General features: G+C 41.0%; 1 protein-coding gene across 1 annotated transcript in view; it reads right to left on the minus strand.

Annotated features, from left to right (window-relative positions):
• Nucleotides 1-12,456, minus strand: part of NKAIN2 (sodium/potassium transporting ATPase interacting 2) — a 608,119-nt gene that overhangs the window by 284,320 nt on the left and 311,343 nt on the right. The window lies entirely within an intron of this gene.

The following is a 12,456-nucleotide window of genomic DNA, read 5'->3' on the forward strand; positions in this document are numbered from 1 at the left end:
AGGGGCCACCAAGCAGGATATGACACTTTAAAAATGGGTTGAAAGCTGTATAGGGAGTGTGTCCTGGGCCCCAACAGTTGTCACTACTGTTATAAAACATTTTAAAGCAGTAGTGTAGATCCTGCCAGGGAAAGGAGCTTAAACAATTTCTGGTGTAAATCATCCCAAGCAATCAAAGACAAGAGTTCTAGAAATCCACACATGCAGAGATTTAGTTCAGCCTTTAAAACGTTGTTGGTACCTCTGCGCTACACGGGTCAAGGCCTATCAAATCCAAGTGTCAAAACATAGGTTCAAGAGTAAGTCTGAAGTAAACACACATGCACAGATTTTGACCACTGTAACTTCTACATCACCATGCTACATGAGTCAAGGGACAGAAAAATCCGTCACAATCAGTCCAAGCCAGCAGGCACTCTGGTCTATCAAAGTTGAAGATACACCATCCATAGCAAATGAGAATTCAAGGTCTATGAAAAGTATAGCAATACCAAAGAATGGCAAGTTCTTACTGATTCACAATTCAACAGAGAAAGTTTCAGGTTTCAAGGAAAGACATTGCGGGTGAAGCAGACTTACTCCAAGTGAACAGGATTTCCTGCAGCTCCGATGGAGAGACGTCCCAAGCATGAAGGGTTACAGGCAGTAAACAACAAACGACAGAAGCTGGATATTAAAGACAATGTTCACAACAAAGGCTCCCAGCCTGGGTATTGACTTAAAAGCAAGGGCCCCCCCCTGCAATAATACATCTCCTATTGATTTAATGGACAGCAATTTTAACCCATAAATACTAAATAGGGTGTTTCTATTCTTGAATTGATGTATCAACTTGTGTGACACATCTGACATTCCCCACCCCTTCTGCTCATTTCCTCATGGAGAGGCTGTTAGCTATCTTAACTATAGGCATCACATTCAAGGTTGACAAGTAGCATCTGGGCAGGAGTGATTCACTTCCCCATGCTTTTCTCCGAGAAAACTGACAGAGATAAGCTCACATTTATTCTGTCATTCCACAGGCTGATTAGGCCCAAACCAGTCCACTCCCCCCTTCACTTCTTTTTGCCATTACATGAATAACTAGGCATAGCCAAACTCTTAGGCTCTGGGCTTCTCATTACTGAACTGGGCTCCAAACACTTCTGATCAGATTCTGACTCTAAACTATAGAGTCCACTGCTGCGATGGGGCTGGGCCCTGACAGCCAGAAAGAGGATCATGCTTTGGTTGCAATGGCCCAAGTTATGCCCATCTTCTCTCATATCAAGGTACACCACTGCAATATAAGCAGATGCATAAGATCAGGATGGCAATCATAAAAAAGAACTAGTTTCTAGTTATCATTTTTAATCTGAGACAAAATGTGTGAAAATCCAGTTTTTATAATAAACAATAGGATCTGGCTAGACCATTTTACTTTTCAGAGATTTCTTCTTTAGACATGAATGATTTTTATTTTTTGTAATGGTTTCAAAGCCTTCTGGCTGGCAGCCCTGATATGAGAGGAAGCCAGCTTGCTTGAAAATAACCTGCTCGAAAGAAAGCCTTCATTCCATCCCCCATGATGACAGAAAAAGTCTACCTGTGGTTTTGCAAAATGCGAATGTCCATCATTAAAAGGACTCTTCCTTGAAAAATACTTTAAAGCCGACAGTCTGCAAAGCCAGCTAGGAAAAAGAAATCTCCACCATGCTATGAACATGAGGCAGCCAGACCCAATGAGCTTCTGTATAGCAAGGATTTGGCATATCAACATTGCTCAGCAGGAAGCTTAAAAAGATTTTAAGACTAGGCTCAGTCAATTATTCAGTCAATTTACTATTGATTGAATATTATTCAGTCAATAGTAATTTTGGTTGCAGTTCAACCTGGGGAAGAGTCTCTCAGAGAATTTAGCAGATGAGATTCTGAGAGCTAATCCTTTCCTCTCTATTTTTAGTTTGCTCCCCGGGTTCACTGTAAAACATATCCACTCCCCCCGCACCTGTATTTGTTTTAATTGTTTGAAAATTTAATCCAGAGCTAGGCTGGCATTCCTGTAACTACAGATGCATAAGCTTAGACACTGGCTGGGAAACCTGCCATCAACATTTACACTTGATGCACATACATTGTCTTTTGGCACTGCACACTCATGTCCATCTGCTTGATGGCCTGGTGCCCACCCATCAGTCAGTTGGAGTGTTCAACTGGGTCTTAGTGCCAACTAATGGCCTTTGACAGGCAGCATCCATAAGCCTGCCAGCTCTTTTGCAGGAAGTAGCTTTTATCTGACAAGCCTGAAACACTGGTGCACCACAATTCTCTGCATTTCTCAACAGCTACTGTAACAAATGCATGCACCAATTTATTTTGGCACAGTAAAATAAAGATCCGACTGACAAAGAGAAGAATATAATCCTAGCAACAGAGGGAATGAAGATGGAGCAAAGGCAAAAAAATACTAATAAATGAAATAATACTAATGGAGACTTATGAATAGGGTGTGGGAAAAGATGATGAAGCCATGTTTGATGCTGTCATGTGCTACTACATTATGACTGTAAATGCCATGCCCACTTAAGTTGGAATAAAGTAAAAAGCAGAGGATTGGGCTATGTTACATATCCTATGCCTCTGCTGAGATTGTCACCATGAAACATGCTATCAGTTTGATTGGTTGGGGCTTTTACAGATGCACACGACTCTTTCTAACAAAGAAGCTGCTCAGTGACAGAGGTCTAACCATTGGTTCTTAGGAAATGTTCAATAGCAGTAGAAGCCCTGGTAAAGGATAAAACCAGGCTACTGTTGCTTATGCAAGCACATGCATGGCAACTATGTATTTTATGCTGGGTTATTGCTCTGTTTTATTGTTTTAATTGATGGATTGCTTTTACTGAATCTGTAAAACACATTAGGAACAGGAAAATAAATAATGCTGGCTGTTGAAATAGCCCACCATTTCTACCAATTGCAAGGTCTACACCTGAAAAATAATAAGGTTGGCAGGAAAATATTAGAGATTCTGAAAAGCTTTCACAAAACCCAGAAATCAAGCAATCTGCCACTAAAATTCATCAGGCAGGATATATTGATGAACAGAGATTGGTTTTATCAACAGCACAGGATAATAGATGGAGTTAAATGAATGAAAGAAGGTTTCTAAAAATAAGTTCAGAATAGTTAGTTAGGGTTATGTTTTTAACAACCCATTTACAAACATAACCCCATTCTGATACTATGTTGCAATGGAAATATTTCTACATTTTTGGAAATCTTTTCTCTCCCTGCAAAAGAGGTGAGACTTTTGCCTCTTTTGCTGGGAAGCAGAGAATTTCGATTAATTTTTTCCTTGAAGAAAGGGGCAGGGTATCCACATTTAGGAGGTGTCTGAACATGTGGCAGCACAAGACTCTTTATGGAGAGGCTTCTCCAACCCAGCAATGATTCCTGAACTCCTATGAAACCACAGGATGTTGCCCTATCTCACAGAAGAGCTCTGGGCTGCAGAAGCCTCTCTGCAAAGAGTCCCAGGCTGCTGCAAGCAAGAACAAATGGACCTTTTAGAGATTTAGAAAAACTCTGTTCTTGCTTGCAGCAGGACAGAGTTCTTGCAGAGAGGGTTGCAGCCCAGCAAGAGTTCTTGAATTCCTCTCTGTAGGAAGCCTCTCTGCAAAGAGCTCTGTGCTACAAGCAAGAATATAGTTTTTTGAAAGTTCTAAAGGTCCCATTTGGTTTTGCTTTGCAGAAAGGCTTCTGCAGCTTGGGAGTGGTTCCTGTATGCCTATGATAGAGGGAAAGCTTACATGGTTTCATGGAACTTCAGGAAAAGCTGCTGGCCTGGAAAAAGACTCTCTGTAAAGAATCTCAGGCTGTTGCAAGTGCAGAGGGAGTTTTTAAAGTTTTTATTTTAAAATAAAATAAAAGAGAAAGATCCCCCAGCCACTGCCTCCCCAAGGAGAAAAATATTCAAATTTCTCACCTAGCCAGCCTCCTTTGAGAGAGTTTACGATTTGCCCGCTGCCCTCTGAATTGCCAAAAATAAGAGAATCAAAATATTTGACACAGCATTACTTTTTACAATTGTAGAGGATTTCTGTACAAATGTTGCTATGTCAAGATGTTATGCACAGGACTGACAGACTGACTTTTCATTCCACATTTCTCTGCACATAAGGTTGCCATCTCTGTAAAAAGATGATTCTGGGCAGAGTATGGGAGCAGACCATCTTTGTAAACAAAGTCAGGGTGCAGCACCCAACAGTTTTAGGGAAGCTTAATCTGTCTTTTCACCTTGTATGCATAGTTTAAAACAACAACAACAACAACAACAACAACATGAAAAATGGCTTTGCCCCTTTGCTTTTCTGTCAACTGGCTGAAAAGTGATCCCCTTCATGTCCCATATAATCCAAGCAGACCATTTTCTGTGAGGGACCATTAGAGGAAGAAGATAGGGAACATCACAGGATGAAGATGAACACAATTATGGAGCACAATTGAAGTGGTCCCATTAAGGCAGGGGTAGGCAACATGCAGCACATGGGCCGCAGGCAGTCCCCTAGACTCTGTTGCAAACCTTAAAGCCTCTGTACCACGAACACTGCCATAGTGGTAGTAAAAAACCAGAAAGAAATTGGGGGGAGGGTTGTGTGGCCCCTTGACACCCACTCTGAAGTTGCCCACCCTTGCTTTAGAAACAGGTGAGAAAGAGAATTCCTTCAGCTCTCCTGTGGATCCATAAAAGTTAAACAGATTATGTCCTTAGATGCTAAATACGAGTACCTCCCTGGTAAGGTGCATAGGCACACACAGATCCTACAGAGAAGAATCGCTTTCATGAAGGAAAGCATCACCTCCTAACTGGGAAATCAAGGCCCCATTTTTAGAAAGGAGAACAGAGCGTCCTCTCAAGATCTAGCAGTCTGGCTTTAGCTCTTTTGCCACAATTGGTTATAAAGCAGTTTGTCGGCCAGCAATGCCCATCAGACCAAAAGCTGCAAACGGTCACTTCTTAGAGCAAAGCCTTTGCCTCTGAAAGCCCATCCATCTCACTGCATGTATTACCACTAGGAAGGAACTTAAGTGTTACTTATGATTAATTTTTAAAATACAAGTACATTCAAAATTGCTTGTCCAGATTGTAACTTAAATTTTTGCTGCTTTTCCCAAACAAACTACAGTGACAACACGTCTATCCTTTGTAGCTTCCATCTGCTCTAGAAATAGTTTCACACACATTACTTGTGTATGGCAGTATGGAAGTTTCACCGCAGCAAATGATTTCACAGCTGATGAGGAGGCCAAATGAGACAAATAAGGTAAGCATCCTTTATTTTCTCTTGCTTATACTGTAAACTTCTTCTTCATTAAAAAAAAAATCTTCTGATATTCTTCCTGTAATGTCGTTTTGAAAGAAAAATCTATAGCCTTATCTTTAAACTCCTCTTGCTTTGTGGCCAAATGCCTGAGCAGTTTTGATGGCTTTATTGATTCATTTGCAAGCACCACAATCACACAAAGGGATAAGATTCCCCCCCCCCACTTTTCCACAGCAATTTAGAAGCACAAATTAGTGGTTGCCTTGTCAAAATTCTTACCAGAGCTTGCAACGATTTCCCTTGAGACTTCATAGTTGGCTCAGTCTCAGCTGAGGGTCTACGGTTTCGTTTTGGCATTTTGTTTCTTTGGAACAATGTTAATTGCTTTGCTACTGTTCTTCTAATGAACACCATTGGTGGACGCTTAATGATACCAAATAATTTCAACATATAATTGTCTCTTCTTTGTCAAATAGAACAGTCTAGTCCAAAAGCTCAGACTCAGTTTAGAAAATCATAATCATAGTTATCACAGAGAACCAACCCTCCCCCCAACCTCTCGGTGGCCCCATTTGCAACCCGTGCAGGATGACAGAGTCCTTACCTGCCCAGCAGCATGGCCAGTGGAACAAGGTGCTCTGCAGCTGGCCAGGAAATTACTTGGGAGAAGGACCTCTGGAGGTTCCCTCCTTGGTCCATTTCTGGGGCATAAAAGGAGCCCTGCATTTGGCAATGGCCATCACTATCACTGAATTTTCCCACTCACCCTCTGCAAGAGTAATGAAAGCAGCAGCCAGACACCTCTCCATCATGCCTAGGTCCAGCTCCAGCTGAGAGCCCCCTCCTTCCTGCTACCAACTGTCGCTGCTGAGGCCATCAGTGGGAAAGGTTCCGGCAGTCAGGCATCCCTCTATTGTGCCTTGATCTGTATGAGGCTATTAGGGGGAGATGGAAAGGAAGCAGCTGCTGAACTTTGCAGCTAAAAATCTAGTGCCTAAATTTGCTTTCCCCCTCCTCCCTCCTCCCTCACAATCCCCTTTCCTTTTGTGTCATGTTTTTTAGATTGTAAACCTGTGGGCAGGGGCTGTCTTAAGAAATATGTTTGTAAGACGCCTTGAGAGCCTTCCTGGTTAAAGGGCGGGATAAAAGTGCTAAAATAAATAAATAAATAAATAAATAAATAAATAAATGAAAAGCTTGTTGCTATGGTCTTTGGTTGTCAACCAGTTGTTGGGGCTTTGAGGGAATCTTGCCTATCTGTACAATTGGGCTTTTCACATGGAGGTTTTGGCCTTCCTCAAAGCAACAGTTTGGATACTGTAGGATCCATTTGGGGAAGAGACCCCATACCCAAATGGGGGCATCCCCATAAGGGATTCTGGGCTGAGGATCCAGACCAATTTGGGGGCTAAAGGCCTGCATCACACCAAATGGCAGGGAACGACTAGAATGGCTAATGACTAGATCCAAGCCCTATTCCATGCAAAAGTTATGTAAATTGTATTCAATAAAGGTTATGACCCAGAAGACCAAACTATGTGCTGCTACTGCCTACTCTGCTCAATCCCAGTTGGTTCTGTGAGTGCAAATATGGAACTTTAAAAAGAAAAATTTCACCCATAGATGCACAGAGGCAAGACTTAAGATTGCTTTCCAGTGTGGTGAATTGCAAATCACCTGACTTGTCTACATTTCTTTAAAGAATTAACTTGGGGAATATTTTGTATTACAATTCAGCTTCCAATTCAGTATTGAAAAGATATGTAGCCAAAAGCTGGCCACGGGTTTGCATCTCTATAATATGTCAGGTAATAATCTGAGAGTCATTTCCCACAATCAGTAATACTCTCATTGCTTACTCATGCATGTAATGTGGAAGCAAAGTACTCAAAACAGTCTGCTGTTTCCTTTTTGTAAACTGGAATGTTGCCAAGTACTGAGGTGCATGTGTACTTGCCTGCGTTGATGAACTTGCTTGCTTCCCATCCATTGGGGGCAGCTTTAGCGGGTGGGAGTGGAAGAGAGGTGGCACATGCAAAGACATGTATGCCACATGTCATGTGGATGGGGCAGAGCCTATAAAGGCCAGCCCCATCAAATCTCTGCCTCTTTCACTTTCTGGCTCCCGTCCTCCCTCCCTTTAACTCATATGGGATTAGTCAGTCACTAATGATGACTGACTAATCCCATATGAGGGGGCGGGGGCAGAGTAGGAATTTTATCTGTCACAGATTCTCAGTTGTGTACATTTTTTTCATCTATTCCATACGGGAATTGCGATTAGCAGAGGGTGAGTTAATAGGTGGATTGATTGGACTGACAGGGTGTGCGGGGAATTTGCACAATATTACAATAGGGACAGTGAGCACTCCGACACTTTTTGGTGATTGGCACATCTGGAGGACCTGCTTCCTCAAGGGCTGTGCAGCTCTCGTGTCAGAATATGGTTTGCCTTTGGGGACCTTCCCGTCTCACCTATTTGGAGTTGTGCAGCATGAAGTGGGGGTGATGCAGGTCCGTCTCCCCACACTTTCGAAGTGTCTGGGTTTCCCTGACTCCTGGCTTTGGAGAGTGGGTCACCCATAATGGCAGGCTAGGTGCCTGAAGAAAGGAGCTAACAGATTCCCACACTTTCACATGCAGATCCAGGGAGGGGTAAATTTCCTTATTTAAATAAAGAGGACCTAGTTTATCCCAATCTCTGGTGTCTGAGTCTTTATTCCACGCTTCCTTCTCCATTCGCAATGCAAAAAGGTAGCGTTGGTGTGATTATGCATAGAATTGTATCAAGATTCTTCACATGTCAGTTTACTACAATATATTCAATTTTCAATAGTCTGATTGCATAACATCACTCATTTAGACTGATTCTAAAAGTACTTTGTTATTTTAGCATATTATACTGAACTACACAATAATATAGCAAAATAATACTTCAAGACTTTTAATGGAATATTGTGCGGCATTTACACTAATTGTCTAAACAGATCTTGTATTGTATTGAAACTGTTTTTAGCTGCCTAAATTGTTTTACATTTTTTATGTTTAAATTTTTATGCTATATTCTATGCTGTATTTTATTGTGTTATGAATTGTCATAAACTACTCAGAGAACTTTGGCTATTGGGCAGTATAGAAATGAAACAACAACCACCACCCACAATTGCAACTTAGGTCACACAATATGTCAAATATTGTCAATTTCTTAAAACAACTGATATATAGGGGGAAATGTTTGAGTGGTTCATCCAGTACTGCATCCTCTACAATGTATTTTAGTAATGACCAGCTATCCAGAAAGAAAACCTTATCTAAAATATTTGCACTGGAAATGAAAAGGCAACAATAGGAAAGAGAGACAACAGAAAAGAAAATACATCAAATAAACACAATTGGCAATATAATGGATGAGGTTGGGAAAAGGAAGATGTTGTTATAAGCCAAATCTCTTTCACATTTTGCTGACTTAGAATTTTATAAGGCACTTATGCCAGTGTAATGAGTTCTGTAGCAGAAACTACTGTGATTATATTGGATGTGGCAGACAGGCCAAAGATTGAAATATTTGGTCATGGAGAGTTTGCATAAATGAACACTGGGAAGGGAATCTGAACTCGTGTGTCTCCTCACTTGCCAAGGCTTTGTTACATATGTTGGAGACCAGGAGGTGTGGGTGTGGGGGGGTCATACTGTGCTAATACATCCATGATTCATTTTCTAATGCCCCCAAGCTGGCTGCTTTCATGAAAACTAATTTCACTTGAAGGAAACAGCAAATGCGTTTATCACTCCAGTTCTGCACTCACAATGTCACACAATCCTAGGAAGCTAATAATTGGAAGCTGGATAAACAAACCCTAGCTGTACTTTAGACACCATTTATTCATACATACGATGTCAAACTCATATTACTGTGGCCTACTTTAAAACTGAGATGAATTTTGCAATGTAAAATCAAAATCTTAAATGCATGCTGTTATAATGTGTACATATATAATATGGTAAAATCTAGGATGAGGTATAAATTGAACACAACTGCATTAAATTCATTAGTGCTGTGTACAATCACAGTAGTCTGTGTTGTATCTTTTGTTGTTGTAAGAAAAGGCAGCTGTATTCATCATGATGACTAACATATATTTGCATTCGTGGAGTGTTGAGAAGGATTGCTGCTATCTGGAAATTAGATTGGTGTTAGTAACTGATGTTAGATGTATAAATACAAACAGAACCTAAAAAGCTTACCAAGGCTGATCCCTTTCAAGTAAAATGTAAACCGCCCAGAGAGCTTCGGCTGTGGGGTGGTATATAAATGTAATAAATAAATAAACAAAATGGGAAAGCATAGACTCAATGTATTCATGTACACTATAGACATAGAGGTACTTTCTCCCTTCATGAGCAGTATGTCATCCAGAGTCTTGGATGTCCATTGTGTTGGCAAGCTGTTTGGTGCAAGAACATTCACAGACCACTCCAGTATTTGGCAGCACATGGTGCATTCACTTTAACAATCAACTCAGCCAAGAATGTCAAGGCTGCATTGGTTCACAGAAATCACCCTAAGCCATAGAATGGTGGGTTCTGTCTGAGCCTTGCCAGACTCCCTTCTCCCAGAACATAGAATCATAGAATAGTAGAGTTGGAAGGGGCCTATAACCCCGCTCAGTGCAGGAATTCCCCCTAAAGCATCCCTGACAGATTGTGGTCCAGCGCTCTGGCTGCTAGTTTCTGCCCTAGTAGAAGAGATGGCCTGGTCTTCTTTGCACCACAGCCTTTGGTTTAGCTGCCAAAAGAATGTTTTTGCTACTTGGAAAATGTTGTCTATATTATTCATTTTGGCTTTTGTTAAGTTTGCCTAATCTTTCTAGCTGTGTTTATAATTTACGAACTGATTGAGTCTATTCTAGAATTCATATAGTTCCTTTTGCCCACCAGCCAATTCCAAAGAGTAATTATTGTGTATATATTGATTCTTTTGTGTTTAATAATCACCACCACCACCACCCATTTTCAAAGAGATCTGTGTGTGTACCATCGGGTTACCTCTGCCATGATATGCTAAAATCAAAATTCAAAAGTCCCTTAGAAGGGTTATCTTGTTGTCATTGTTATTTCTATACTGCCCAATAGCCAAAGCTCTCTGGGCAGGTTACAACCATTTTGCTTTTACCAAAGGCAATGTTGGGTAAAATGGATTAATAGTAGAGTTGCCTTTAAACTTCCAGACTTGCTTTAACATGTTCATAGACTTTTTAAAATGATGTAAACATAGAAAGATGGTCTGAGTACTGGGAAATTGGAAATGGATTGGAAAATAAATGCAAATAACAACTGTAATGCCCAGCTATTCCTGGTTATGTGAGATGACAAATTTCTAAAGACAAATCAGAACAATCTATTCAGTTTCGGTTTCTTTGTCACTGAAAAACTTCTTCCGTTTTCAGGGGGGTTCCATTGGCTTCTTATCCTACTGGGCATTAAAATTAAGTGGGCAGATATCCTCAAGACTGATTGTTAAGGCTCCAGGGAACTGTAAAACCTCTCAACTATTGGCTCATAGGGCACTGCCCAGGGAAGAGCTTGAACCTTGGAAGCAAGTGAGACTGTCTGACCAGATTCCTAAATGAGCCAAAGCCTAGGCAAACTGTAGATCAAGTAGGCGGTTCTTCCCCAACCCAGTGTCTCCAGATGTGTTAGACTGAGGTTCCCATCATTTTTATCCAGCGTGGTCATGGTTATGGATGGATACTAGCCCAGGTGTCTAGTGAGAGGCTCACTGTGGCTCTGCCTAGAACATCATGGGATTGTTCATACAGGGTACACAAAGATACTCTGCCTAAGCTTCAGCTTAGTCTGGTCATTTGTAACATAAGAGTGTAAGAAGAGTCCTGCTGGATAAGACCAAAGGTCCATCTAGTCCAAAGCCTTACTTCCTGTGATGATCAGCTAGGCGGAGAGTCTCCAAGCAGCCCCTCACCCCCTGTTGATCCCAAACAATTTAGGGTCTGTACAGCTCCTTTGTTTACAGTGTTCAGAGCTTTTCTGAGCTATGCCCTGTGGGCTTATTTATGGATTGCAATTCCATCCCAGTTCTATGGAGCCTTGAAGATGAGCCCCTGAGGAGTTCAGGATATCTTCATAAGAGCTGTGCGTTGTTCCCAGGTCACATTTTGATTAGCATTATTTTTGCCATTTGGTTAGCTGTTTGATAAAAGTTTCTTCCTCATCCATCACAAACATGTTGAGACAAAAACTGAAACTCGCAAACATTTGGCTTAACCCTACACATTTCTTCACCAAGTTGTCTTTCAAAGGAGGATGTCCTATGTGGGATTATTTCTGGCAACAACTAGAGATGCTCAGCAAAATTGTTCTGAGAATAAACCTGGATCAACTCATCATGAGTTAGTCCAATAAGATTTAATTGGAAGGGCAGCTGGAACCAGAACTACAAATCAGGCAATTTATTTTATAAAAAGTGCCAGCAGGAAAGATTTTGCCACAGGGCTGGGACTTGATTTTGTAGATCTTGTACATCTTTCCAGCATTAAGATCTTTTCTTTTTGCATAACTGGTGGACTATCCTAGAGTAGTGCCAGCCAACAGTCTTTTAAAATATGAATGGCTATCTGGGAGATATATCAGTTAAGCATGCGGGAAGCAAGCACTTAATTGCAGTTAAAAGGTGTGAAATTAGCTTGCAATTCTCCAAATGGTGTCCGTATGTGAAATTTATCACCTACTTGTAGAGGTGACAGTGTGTGTGGGGGGGGAAATCACATGCGAATTATACAAATACGGGGACCAAGTTTTTAAAACTAGGCCTTCATTCTCAAATATGAACATATATTTAAACAACCAAAGAACTTAACCTGTGATTTTGAAAAACATATGGTATAATCTTGAATATGTAGTAATCTACTCTTATTTACAGAGCAATGCTGGAAGAGCATCCCAGTAGCCGGGCCAGTGCCAGACTATTTTGTACCCTAGGCAAGGCAAGCTACTTGCACCCCCCCAAAAAAATTGCCAACTTTGATTTCTAAGAACATATGTATTGTAGAAAAAATAAAAGGCACAAAACTTGAAGTTATTATGTTTTCCCCCCCTAAAACAGCTAATTTGTATAAAACTGTGACCCTTAAAA

The sequence above is a fragment of the Elgaria multicarinata genome, chromosome 4 (assembly GCF_023053635.1).
Source record: "Elgaria multicarinata webbii isolate HBS135686 ecotype San Diego chromosome 4, rElgMul1.1.pri, whole genome shotgun sequence".
Classification (NCBI taxonomy): Eukaryota; Metazoa; Chordata; class Lepidosauria; order Squamata; family Anguidae; genus Elgaria; species Elgaria multicarinata.